Source organism: Pseudophryne corroboree, chromosome 8 (assembly GCF_028390025.1).
Source record: "Pseudophryne corroboree isolate aPseCor3 chromosome 8, aPseCor3.hap2, whole genome shotgun sequence".
NCBI lineage: Eukaryota > Metazoa > Chordata > Amphibia > Anura > Myobatrachidae > Pseudophryne > Pseudophryne corroboree.
Genome location: NC_086451.1, coordinates 175,098,310 through 175,110,899, shown reverse-complemented (window position 1 = coordinate 175,110,899; position 12,590 = coordinate 175,098,310). Strand labels below are relative to the sequence as shown.

General features: G+C 45.0%; 1 non-coding gene across 1 annotated transcript; it reads right to left on the bottom strand.

The window, feature by feature from the left end:
- Window positions 1-12,249: 12,249 nt before the first annotated feature.
- TRNAN-AUU (transfer RNA asparagine (anticodon AUU)) lies at window positions 12,250-12,323 on the bottom strand. The gene has a single exon. It is a non-coding gene; the product is annotated as a tRNA-Asn (tRNA).
- Between the last annotated feature and the right edge of the window lie 267 nt (window positions 12,324-12,590).

Genomic DNA, 12,590 nt, shown 5'->3' with positions numbered 1-12,590 from the left:
TGGCCTCGAAGGCCAAAACCATTTTCCCCAGTAACCGAATGCATTGATGGATTAACACTCTTGCTGGTTTCAGAATTTGTTTGACCAGACTCTGGATCTCCATAGCCTTTCCACTGGAGGAAAACCTCTTCTGTGTCCAGTATCACTCCCAAAAACAACAACCGCGTCATTGGGACCAACTGCGATTTTGGCAAGTTTAGGAGCCAACCATGTTGTTGAAGAACTGTCAGGAAGAGTGCAATGTTTTGCACCAACTGGTCCCTGGATCTCGCCTTTATCAGGAGAACATCCAAGTACGGGATAATTGTGACTCCTTGCTTGCGAAGGAGAACCATCATTTCCGCCATCACCCTGGTGAAAATCCTCGGAGCCGTGGACAGACCAAATGGCAACGTCTGAAATTAGTAATGACAATCCTGAATTGCAAACCTCAGGTAGCTTGATGCAGTGGCTAAATGGGAACATGTAAGTAGGCATCCTTTAAGTTTACCAAAACCATGAAATCTCATTCCTCCGGACTGGAGATCACTACCGTGAGAGATTCCATCTTGAAATTGAATTTCTTTTGGTAGAAATTGAGGGATTTCAGATTTCAGATTGGTCTGACTGAGCAGTCCGGCTTCGGGACCACGAAGCGGCTTGAATAAAAACCTTCTCCCTGCTGACTAAGGCTGATTTGAACAATCGGTGAGGGGGAACGTCTTGAAACCCCAGTTTGTACCCTTGGGACACTATTTATAAAACCCACGAGTCCAGGTCCGAATGAATCCAGAACTGACTGAAGAGTTTTAGACGTGCCCCCACTGGTGCGGGCTCCTGCAAGAAAGCCCTAGCGTCATGCAGTGGATTTGGCAGAAGCAGAGGACAATCTCTGCTCCTGCAATCTTGAAGAGGCTACAGACCTCTTCCCTCTTCTCCTTCCTCTACCTGCAAAGAAAGGGGAATCTTAACTTCTTGCATATCTATTGGGCCGAAATGACTGCATCAGATAATGATGCGTCTTTATCCGTTGAGAGGGAACATAGTGCAAGAAGGTTGACTTACCTGCGGGAGCTGCCGAGATCAAATTAACTAGGCCGTCGCCAAACAAGGCTTCACCTTCATAGGGAAGAGACTCCCTTTCTTCTTGGAGTCAGTATCAGCATTTCCTTGGTGAATCCAGATATACAGGGAATGGGGGGAAGGGGATGTGTTCTGCACCAGCTATTAAATTCTAAATATTTGTATGAAGAGGCCCCAATAAATGTCCATCAGTTATATTAAATATTAATTGTAGGACGTTCGGGGGTGCTACCAGAGACAAGTAATGTTATGCAGGAAAGGAGAAGAGAAAAGATCGTCTCTTTTGCTGGCGCACAAATGATGATTTAAAAATTAACTTTTAATAAATTCGTTAAAATTGTCTAAACACGAAATAAAGTACAATAAGTTTGTATAATGTAATTACCATATATAATAAATGGAAATACATTTATTAATATCAAGGTTCGCTACCTGTGTTGTGTCTTTATTATTTATTATTGATCCAAATTGACTATATCAATTAGTCTGATACTGAATTACTGGACACTATGTAATATTAGTTGAATGTATATTAGTAATTCACTTGACAAATGTCAGAACCTGGCAATAGTTCTACATATCATACACTTACAGCACTCTTTCCACAATATTTTCCCTTTATTCGAGATCAAATGGTATAATCCCCCACAGTAATTATTCCTGTTGTAGTATAGTACAGTATGGTTGCTGGGGACGTCTTTAATGAAAAGAGAGGGAACATCTAATGTGTCTCCTTATGGGTAAAATACTTGCAAGCTAAGTGCTATGAATAGCATCAGCATGTAGATAAATGCTGAGTGTTAGGTGAGTAATGCAGATAAATAGGGATATCTAATAATTCTATAGAATAGTGGGTGAATTATTAGATATCCCTATTTATCTGCACCTCTAAGCACACTATTTGACTGTCCACACCCTGCTGTGCCTATTACCCATCTCCTCCACCACCCTCAACACTGACCCACACATCGGGGGTAATTCCAAGTTGATCGCAGCAGGATTTTTGATAGCAATTGGGCAAAACCATGTGCACTGCGGGGGGGGGGCAGATATAACATGTGCAGAGAGAGTTAGATTTGGGTGGGTTATTTTGTTTCTGTGCAGGGTAAATACTGGCTGCTTTATTTTTACACTGCAATTTAGATTGCAGATTGAACTCACCACACCCAAATCTAACTCTCTCTGCACATGTTACATCTGCCCCTCCTGCAGTGCACATAGTTTTGCCCAATTGCTAACAAAAATCCTGCTGCGATCAACTCAGAATTACCCCCATCATTCACCCACAAAGATACAATAAAGGTAGTTTGGATAAATTAGCTAAATGAAATGGATTTAACCAATTTATCTAAATGACCATTTTTGGATGTTTTCCAGTGTTTGGGAGCAAATGGTCAATTGTCATTTGCTGCCACATATTAGCATAATTTTGTTTCAACTAGAAAAAAAAATTGGACAGATAATCTAAGTGTGGATCCAGTTTAATGCTGATTTCAGAGCCAACTATAGACTTGATTGAGGTACTGTGTCCCCGGTACCAAATACCAATTAAAATAATATTGTGAGGTGTGAGGTGTTCAAAAAAGACTGAAAATGAGTGGAAATTATGGTTATTGAGGTTAATAATACTATGGGATCAAAATGACCCCCAAATTCTATGATTTAAGCTGTTTTTTAGGGTTTTTTGAAAAAAACACCCGAATCCAAAACACACCCGAATCCGACAAAAAAATTTCGGTGAGGTTTTGCCAAAACGCGTCCGAACCCAAAACACGGCCGCGGAACCGAACCCAAAACCAAAACCCGAAAAATTTCCGGTGCACATCACTACTTAATTAGAACTTCGGTCAATGTGAATTAATTATTGGACTCAACCATGGTTATCCTTAAAACCCAGGGGTCTATTTAAGATCGATCTTAATCGATGTTGGGCTTCCAGGTTGAAAAAAACACACATTTACTAACATTTTAAAATTTATATAAAAAAATCATCTGTTCGTAAATGCAGTGCACATGGTTTTGCCCAACTGCTAACAAAATTCCTGCTGCGATCAACTTGGAATTACCCCCATCGATTGATGTTTTCACACTGCTCGTTCCAACCCCAAAAACTATGAAGAGGATGGGGGCATATACGCAGGGTCCATCCTGTGCATGTGCCTACATTTTCTCCGGGTGCCCCGCAGAAAATGCGAATGCCTCTGCCTGTCAATCAATAGAGGGCGTACCTTCGCAGGTATATCGCGATCATGAGCCATGTCTCCCATTTTTGTCATTATAGGTGCTCTGTGAGCTGCTGACCATGCCCCAGCCCCTCTGTCTCCCGTGAATAGACATTGGGGCTTATTCAGACCAGATCGCTTCAATTTATTTTCACCCAGCGGGCAATCAGGTCTGCACTGCACATGCGTATGCACAACAATGCGTAGGTGCGACGGTCCGGAGATCACAAGAAGATTGACAAGAAGAGGGTGTTTGTGTGGGTGGCAACTGAATGTTTCTAGGGAGTGTCCGGAAAAACATTGGAGGGACCCGGCGTTTTGTGGGAGGATTTGTGACGTCACCTCAATGGCTGAGTAAGTGCTGAGCTGTGCAGCTCTTGTGCACATGTGATCACACACCTGCACAGCAAATTTTCCCTTCCGCTGTAGGCGGCAACCACCTGATCACAGGGATGCAAAAAACACACCCTAGCGATCAGGTCTGAATTACCCACAATGTGCATATTTGCAGAGCAACAAGCTACAGGGAGCCTTCCACCCCCCCCTTCCCCATGACTATGGGACTCTGGGGGGGGGGGGGGGGTATTTGGGTTAGCTGGACATTCCCAAAAAAGTGACTGTCCTGCAAAAATTGAATTAGTTGGGAGGTATGTGCAAATACATTTATTGTTTTGCATGCAGGGTAAATACTGGCTTCTTTGACATTTAGCCACAAATGCTGCACAGTTGAATTACAGTATTACACTGCAATTAACAGTTATGCTAGGACATTCCTTCTCCCAAAATCTACCTCTCTCTGCATGTTACATCTGTCCCACAGTGGCGTGCGGTGAGGTCAGTGGCTAGTGAGGCACTACAGCCATAATGTCCGCCGAATCCTGCCGATGACCCTTAGCCAATGCCCGCTACTGCCTCTGAGCCGATACCCACTGCCACCGCCAATGGCTTAAAAAACTCTCCCACAATCAACTGACCCAGCCCTCCACCACTAATTTCTATCTCAGTCCGATGCCGCCAATGCCCGCTGCCTGCCTGCTCATTGTTCTTGTGATATATTATAAATTTTTAAAGAAAAAAAATGAGTGTTTGGGACTGGGAAGGGTGAGGGAGGAGGACATGAATGCAATTTTGTTGTCCAGGGCTTCCATTAACTTAAAGGAGAAGGGTCTGAATGGGTTAAAAAAAATGTGTGAGGTCCCCCCTCCTTAGTATAACCAGCCTCTTTGAGCCGGTCCTGGTTATTTAAATACTGGGGGAAAAATTGGACAGAGGTTCCCCGTATTTAGACAACCAGCACCGGGCTCTTAGACGGGTCCTGGTTCCAAAAATACGTGGGACAAAAGATGTAGGGGTCCCCCATATTTTTAAAACCAGCACCGGGCTCCACTAGCCAGAGAGATAATGCCACAGCCAGGGGACACTTTTATGTAGGTCCCTGCGGCCCTGGCATTACCCCTCCAACTAGTCACCCCTGGCCGGGGTTCCCTGGAGAAGTGGGGATCCCTTAAATCAAGAGGTTCCTCCCCTCGAGGCACCCAAGGGCCAGGGGTGAAGCCCGAGGCTGTCCCCAGCACCCCTGGGTGGTGGGTGCCGGGCTGATAGCCATATGTGTAAAAAAAGAATATTGTTTTTTTGTTGTGGAACTACAAGGCCCAGCAAGCCTCCCCCACTTGCTGGTACTTGGAGAACCTCAAGTACCAGCAGGCGGGGAAATAACGGGCTCGCTGGTACCTGTAGTTCTACAACAACAAAAAATACCCAAATAAAAACACAAACACACACACCGTGACAGTAAAATTATTGAGACAGGCTGTAGCATGTGGATGCATGTAACCCTATAAAAGTGATGGATTGGGTGACTATTACAATACCCACTGTTGCTGTCTGAAAAATGATGGATATATAGATTGCTCTGCCGAGATATGTTTTTTTTCTAAAATGCACCACAGGTATGGATGGATAGTATACTTGACGACACAGAGGTAGGTAGAGCAGTGGCCTACTGTACCGTACTGCTATATATTATATTATTTATTATTATTATCCTTTATTTATATGGCGCCACAAGGGTTCCGCAGCACCAAATTACAGAGTACATAAACAAATAATCAAACAGGAAAACAGCAACTTACAGTTGATGACAATATAGGACAAGTACAGGGTAAATAAACATAGCTACATCAGCAGATGACACTGGAATAAGTATCAGGTGGCAGAAGACTGCTGGATTTGGTGCAGCTGAAGATTATTAAAGTAAAAAAAGAGTAAGCACATGAGGGAAGAGGGCCCTGCTCATGAGAGCTTACATTCTAAAGGGGAGGGGTAGACAGACAGGGGTGAGACAGATGGGGTACATAGAGAGCGTGGAACAGAGGTTTAGGATGAGATTTGGCTGGGTTTGGTGAAGAAGTGGGTCTTGAGAGCCCATTTGAAGTTTTGTAGAGAGGTGGAGAGTCTGAGGGGGAGAGGTAGGGAATTCCAGAGAAGTGGTGCAGCACGTGAAAAATCTTGGAGGTAGGAGTGGGAGGAAGTAATCCGTAGGCAGGAGAGTCGGCGTGCATTAGCAGAGCGAAGAGGACGGGTGGGAGTGTAAAGCGAGATAAGATCAGAGATGTAGATGGGAGAGGAGTGGGTGAGGGTTTTGTAAGCAAGTGTGAGATGCTTGAAATGGATTCTGAAAGGGAAGGGGAGCCAGTGAAGGACTAGTAAGAGAGGAGAGGTGGACGTAGTGCATTTGGTGAGGAAAATGAGCCGGGCAGCAGCATTGAGGATAGATTGGAGTGGAGAGAGGTATTTGTCAGGAATGCCAGTCAGGAGGAGATTACAGTAGTCCAGTCTGGAGATGACCAGTGAGTGGATAAGAGTCTTAGTAGCATCCTGGGTCAGAAAGGGTCTGATCCTGGAAATATTTTTTAGATGAAAACAGCAGGTTTGTGAGAGGTGCTGAATGTGTGGTTTGAAGGAGAGGGAGGAGTCAAGGATTACTCCAAGACAGCGCACTTGGGGGGTAGAGGAGATAGTAGTGCCATCAATAGATAATGAGATTGTAGGAGGTGAGGTTATGCGGGAGGGAGGGAAGATGATCAGCTCGGTCTTAGACATGTTAAGTTTAAGAAAGCGCTGGGACATCCAGGAAGAGATAGCAGAGAGACAGTTGGAGATACGAGTGAGGAGAGTAGGGGAGAGGTCTGGAGAGGAAAGATAGATTTGAGTGTCATCAGCATAGAGATGATATTGGAAACCAAAAGAACTAATGAGCTTACCTAGTGAGGACGTATAGAGAGAGAAGAGGACCAAGGACAGAACCTTGGGGTACCCCTACAGTTAGTGGAAGTGAGGGGGAGGTGGAGTCATGAGAGGAGACAGAGAATGAACGGTCAGAAAGGTAGGACGACAACCAAGAGAGGGCAGTGTTACGCAGACCAATGGAGTGAAGGATTTGCAGTAGGAGAGGATGGTCCACAGTGTCAAAAGCAGCAGAGAGATCAAGTAGAATAAGTAGAGAGTAGTGTCCCTTAGATTTTGCAGCATGGAGGTCATTGCATACTTTTGTAAGGGCAGTTTCAGTGGAGTGGAGAGGACGGAAGCCAGACTGGAATGGGTCAAGCAGTGAGTGTGAGGAAAGAAAGGAAGTAAGGCGGTTGTAGACAATACGCTCAAGGAGTTTGGAGGCAAAAGGGAGAAGAGAGATGGGTCGGTAGTTGGAGAGAGTGTTTGGATCAAGGGTAGGTTTTTTAAGAATAGGAGAGATGAGAGCGTGCTTGAAGGCAGAGGGGACAGTGCCTGATGAGAGGGAGAGATTGAGAAGGTGGGAAAGATGGGAACAAGCAGAAGAAGAGATGTGGCAGAGGAGGCGGGAGGGGATAGGGTCAAGTGGGGAGGTGGTGAGGGGACAGGAACGAATGAGGGCCATGACTTCCTCTCCAGATGCATGGGAGAAAGATGACAGAGTTGGTGCGAGGGATGGGGAGGGTTGGTAAGGGATGGGAGAAGGCTGGTTACTGATAGTCTGGTGTGATGTGATGTCCTGACGTATGGAGTCAATTTTGGATGTGAAGTAAGTGGCAAAGTCAAGAGCAGAGAGTGAGGAAGGGAGACGAGGTGGAGGTGGGCAGAGGAGTGAGTTGAGAGTGGCAAAGAGGCGCCGGGGGTTGGAAGACTGGGAGGAGATGAGGTTCTTGAAGTATGACTGTTTAGCAAGAGAAAGGGCAGCACTGAAGGATGAGAGCATAAGTTTGAAATGGAGGAAGTCTGCCTTAGAGCGTGATTTCCTCCAGTGTCGCTCAGCAGTACGTGAGCATTTTTGCAGATATCTGGTGCATTTGGTGTGCCAGGGTTGAGGTGTTAATTTGCGAGGGTGAACAGTGGTTGGTGGAGCAACAGAGTCAAGAGCAGAAGTAAGGGAAGCATTGTATGTGGAAGTGGCTTGTTCAGGGCATGAGAGAGAGAGAGAGAATAGGAGAGAGAAGTGAGTCAAACAGGGAGGAAAGGAATGTGGTGTCAATAGCTTCAATGTTACGCTTAGTGATGGTAGCCTTAGGAGGTTGAGATGGGGAAGTCGAGAGAGATAGGTTGAAGGAGAGCAGGTGGTGGTCAGAGAGGGGAAATGGGGAGTTGGAAAAATCAGAAATATCACAGCGGTGAGTGAAGACCAGATCCAGTGAGCTCCCATTCACATGGGAGGGGGAGGAGGTCCACTGGGAGAGACCAAGTGAAGAGGTGAGGTTTAGGAGTTTAGAGGCAGGGGATTGTGTGGGGATGTCAATAGGGATGTTGAAATCGCCTAGGATAATGGTGGGAATGTCAGAAGAGAGGAAGTGAGGAAGCCAGGAAGCAAAGTTGTCGATGAATTTGGAAGCAGTGCCAGGGGGGCGGTAAATGACAGCTACTCTAAGATGGACTGGTTGGAAGAGACATATGGAGTGGACCTCAAATGTAGATAATATAAGGGATGGTTCTGGTGGTATGAGTTGGTAGGAGTAACTAGAAGGTAAAAGGACCCCAACACCACCCCCATGGCGACCCCCAGGTCGGGGTGTGTGTGTGAATGTAAGGCCCCCAGCAGAGAGAGCAGCAGCAGAAGTAGTGTCAGAGGGCGTAATCCAAGTTTCAGTAATGGCTAGTAGGTGTAGGGAGTTGGAAATGAAAAGGTCATGAGTGGGGACCAGTTTGTTACAAACGGATCTGGCATTCCAGAGGGCACAGGATAGGGGGTATGAGTTTGTGGGAGAGATGTGAATTAGATTTTCAGGGTTGCTGTAGCGATGAGGTGGGATTAACTTTGAGGGCAGGGATGAGAGAGTAGTGATGGTACGGGTGCCTGAGATAGGAGGGGAAACTGCAGGAGGTGGGCAGGGAGGGAGGTCAGTGTGATGTGGATGGGGGTGTGGGGAGGTGACAGGGAAGGGAGAGAGGGAGCAGGGCTGAGTTGTGGGGTAGCAGGACCATGGGGCAGAGGTGAATGAAAGTGGGGTAACAGGAAAGGTGGGGGAAGGAAACAGAGGGATGGAGGGGAGACAGAGGAGGAGGTGGAGGAGACTAGGGGGGGGAAGGATAAAGATACATTATTAGGTAGACACTGAGTGATGTGGGGAGTATAAGAAAGCATTCACATAGTGTTAAGTAGGTAAATAGGTTGAGGGAAAGTGGAAGTAGGAGAGGAGACTGTAAGGGAATCCGAGCAGAATTGTAGAAATGCAGGTGAGAAAAGCAGTGTAGGCTCAAGGGGTGTAGATTTAGTATGAAATGAGTCAAAAGCGTAGATAAAGTGGGTGCAGAAATGTATTTGGAGTGTAAGAAATGAAAGGATTGTGAGAGGTTTAAGAAGCAATGGTAATTATGTTAGATGTTTTAAGTGTTTGCAGGTAAAATTGCATTGGAGCAGCTGTGCTTAAAAAACAAAATTACAATAATACAGATACAGGCATTTGTAGGTGAAATGGATGGTTTATGAAATGTCCAAGTAAGGTAGTTCTGTGCTATGTAATCAGATGCAACAATCAGGAGGTGAGTGATCTGAGGAGTAAGTGACTCACATTTGTTATTAGTTCTTCAGTTTTCTTTGTTTTGTTAGATTGGTGTGCTTCTGTTTTCCTTCTTTTTCACTTCGATTGAACGCTAATTGAACACTGCTGTTATGTGTCAATTTTATCACGCTTTTCTAAAAATGCACGCTTAGATCAATAAATGCACAGCCAAATGGCTTTGCACAGCCTACACCATTGGACTTAAGTAGAAGACTATTACAAGTGAAACCAATAATTGAAATCTGTAACCACACCCCACCCCCTCAAATGCCAGGCAATAAATTACCTTAAAAACAACAACCAGGCATTCCACAAAGATTAAACTGGGTCTATATCATTCAAAACTTTAAAAAAGTACTTCAAAATCACATACTATGCAATAATGTTTCAATTTGCATTACCCAGCAGAATTAGCTTTGCATATATAGATATAGTGCAGCAGAATAGATTGGTGGTTGTAGTCAATTGTAATTACCTGTAGGTGACAAGAAGAGAAGAAACGTCAATTCACAATCGATATCAGCTGAAGATAAATTAACGCTGATTGAACGCTGCGTTATGTGTCAATTTTATCACGCTTTGATAAAAATGCATGCTTAGATCAATAAATGCACAGCCAAACAGCTTTGCACATCCTACACCATTGGACTTAAGTAGAAGTCTGGTGGTCAGCAAAATTTTGCACTGTCCTCCTACTATATATAGTGCGCACAACTACTAAAATACACCACAGGTATGGATGGATAGTATACTTGACGACACAGAGGTAGGTAGAGCAGTGGCCTACTGTACCGTATTGCTATATATTATATACTGGTGGTCAGCAAAATTCTGCCCTGTCCTCATACTATATAATACAATGCAGCACAGATATGGAGCATTTTTCAGGCAGAGAACGTAGATATTTTCAGCACACTGAGCACAGATATTTGCAAGCACACTGAGCACAGATATTTGCAGCACACTGAACACAGAAACTGAGAAAACGCTGCACGTCCTCTCCCTATCATCTCCAATGCACAAGTGAAAATGGCGGCGACTCGTGGCTCCTTATATAGAATAGAATAGCTGCTGACGGGCACGATTGAGGGAGGAAAGGGACATTTGAATCCAGCCCATAGATGCAATGTGAATATGTAATTTGTACCTTCCTATCTTAAAATGTATATACAGTGTATATGTCACAACTGAGGGCCTGAGCTGACTGGAGGCAGCCTCAGTTGTAGGGGCTGAGGTGTAGTGGAACCTGGGAGGTTGTATCAGACCCCTGGACATGTAAGTTAAATGTAGAAGAATTGCCCGAAGGCGTGCCCACGACAACCAGGATAAAAGTCAATGATGTTTATTTTGACAAACTCCATGCATCACAGCAGTAATAAAAAAGAAACATAAAATCAGCAGAGAAATAATACAGTTCCTGGGTACTACAGGAGGACAAGGACCAAAGGGCTCTGGTAGTATGAGACAGTTCTTATTATCTTCTAGTTGGAAAGTCCTTACCAGGCTCGACTGTAGCAATGGAGATAGCCCAGGATCATACTAGCTGGTGTTCCAGGAAAAGCTGGGCTGCTGTGGATAAAATGGCTGCTGTGGGTACTGGCTGAAACCAGACTGATGTAAGCACGGTGGATTGCTGGATGGAACCAGCCAAATAATAAATGAAGCTTGAGAGCGATGAAATATGATTGATATATGGAGTTTGAGAGCGGTGAAATAATAGTGCCGGTGGTGAGTTGTAATCTGCGGAAATGATACCGGCACTTTAAGAAGAGCTGATCTCTGCTGGAAGCTAGGCTGGAAGCAGGTAAATCTGTAACTGGAAACAGATGAGTCCCAGAGGACTGGAGAGTCAGGCTGCACCGCAGGTGGTAGACTAGAGCGGGTCTCTTTAGTGGAGGTTTGGAGATGGTAACTGGAACCTGGAAAACAACCACGGGAGAGAGACAAACTGGAACTAGGTTTGACAACCAAATCACTGACGCCTTCCTTGCTCAGGCACAGAATACTTATACCTGCAGCAAGGAAGGGATTGGCTAGGCAATTATGCAGATTACAATGGAAACAGCGGATTGGTGGAAATGAACAGGTGACAGAATCCAACATGGCTGCGCCCATGCAGACACTTGGAGGGAAGATTGGTTTGAAAATCCATGTGGGAACTTTAACAGCAATGGCGGCGCCGGCCACAGTAAACAGGAGACGCCAGACTGATGAGTGCACATTTGAACCACGCGGGCAACAGCGGAGGCCGCGGCTGACATAAGCGCCACTCTGACATCCTGCATGCAGAAACTCAGGGACGGCGGCGGAGGCCGCGGGAGATGCCATTCAAGATGTAACATGGCGCCGCTGTGACAGCGTCTCAGAGTGACAGGAGAGGAGGCAGGAATGGGGACATCAGAATAACAGATGGGATCCGGTCCTGGAGCGCTGAGCCAGCCTTAGGAGGCATCTGAAAGGTAAGTTATGGCGTCCAGATACCCGGATCGTGACAGTATACACTAGAGGTCTTTCCGAACCCCCTAATCCTAACATTGTAATTTGCTTTAGGGCGCACCTCCAATTAGTCTAGTGTTTCTTGCTGCCTTTCCAATGAAGCAAGTTTAATTTAGTAATAGGTGAAAAACCATCCCTACAAAGGTGTTAATCAGAGACTTGGCTTTGTGGACACTTTTCAGAGAACAACTTTGTTAGCATAAAAGTAAAGCCAGAAAATGAAGAGCTGTTTAATCACTCAATTGGATTTTTTTGCCAGCATATTTCTTTTTCTCTGCAACCCACTGCTAAATTGTGCTTCCTAGCTGTTTTTATAAAATCACTGAATCAAATCTAACTCTGATTACATCAGAGAAGGCCAGGTACCCTACACCATAACAGGGGGTTTGAAATTTTGACTTGTCTACTTAAAGATCACCAAAATCTGATCACAAGGTCAATTACGTCCCTGGGTGGGATTGAACCACCAACCTTTTGGTTAATAGCCAAACACACTAACCGATTGCGCCACAGAGACACTTTGCAAAAAGTACATACTGACAAAGGCTAATAAGCATTTATCTAGAACGTTTCCTAGAAAAACTTTAAAAAGTCAATAATCTGGAGAGTTTTTGTAAAATGTTTCTTCCATCAACCAACGAAGAAACACATTGGTACTTTTCCATGATGAGTGAGTGCTTCAGGTTCTCTTGCACTTACATGTGCAGCAGAGTACTGCAATGGAAGCATGCTGGGCCCATAACCCAGAGGTAGGCAGATTGAAACTATCCTCTGCTATATGCAT